The sequence below is a fragment of the Sceloporus occidentalis genome, unplaced genomic scaffold (assembly GCF_023333645.1).
Source record: "Sceloporus occidentalis isolate IW3139 unplaced genomic scaffold, rSceOcc1.0.p SCAF_1, whole genome shotgun sequence".
Taxonomy (NCBI): Eukaryota; Metazoa; Chordata; class Lepidosauria; order Squamata; family Phrynosomatidae; genus Sceloporus; species Sceloporus occidentalis.
The window spans coordinates 6,290,099-6,290,718 of record NW_028316981.1 but is presented as its reverse complement, the minus strand read 5'-3'; positions in this window follow the sequence as shown (position 1 = coordinate 6,290,718).

Below are 620 nucleotides of genomic sequence, written 5' to 3'. Positions count from 1 at the left end.
TCTTGGTGGATGAGCCTGTCAGGACCATTCACTTCCCCTTGGCCTAACCTACCTTCTAGGACTGTTGTGCCATTAAGATGGGATAAGGAAGACAACCACATGGGCTAGATTTTTAAAACATTAAAGTGTTTTAAGAATTGTGAAGCCCAGGCTCTCTCTGACTTCCTCAGATATTAAGAATAACCTCTGAGTTGCTGTATTCAGGCGTTAAGAATAACATCTGAGCTCATTTTTTAGAAAAGGCAGAGTGCTTTTGTGGCTGGAATGCCAGAGGTAAGCATGGGAAACCCAGATTCAAATTCCATTAAGTCAGGAACCTCATGAGGTGACCTTGGGCCAGATTTGATTTATCTCAGCTCAACCTACCTTGCAGGGTTGTTGTGGGAATAAAAGGTGAGAAGAACAAAGTACACAAGACTGAGTGTGTGGGAAGAAATATGTGAAATGTTGTAGCAGATCAGGAGATGGATAAAGATCTGAATAACAGTTTAAGGAGGAACTGCTTCTTGGGTCCTATTTTCTGGGGTGTGAAAGCTCAAAAGGGTAAGAAATACCTACCACTGACCCTTGCTTTTGGATGCAAGCTACAGGAAAAAAGATTCTATTTCAACATTAGGAGG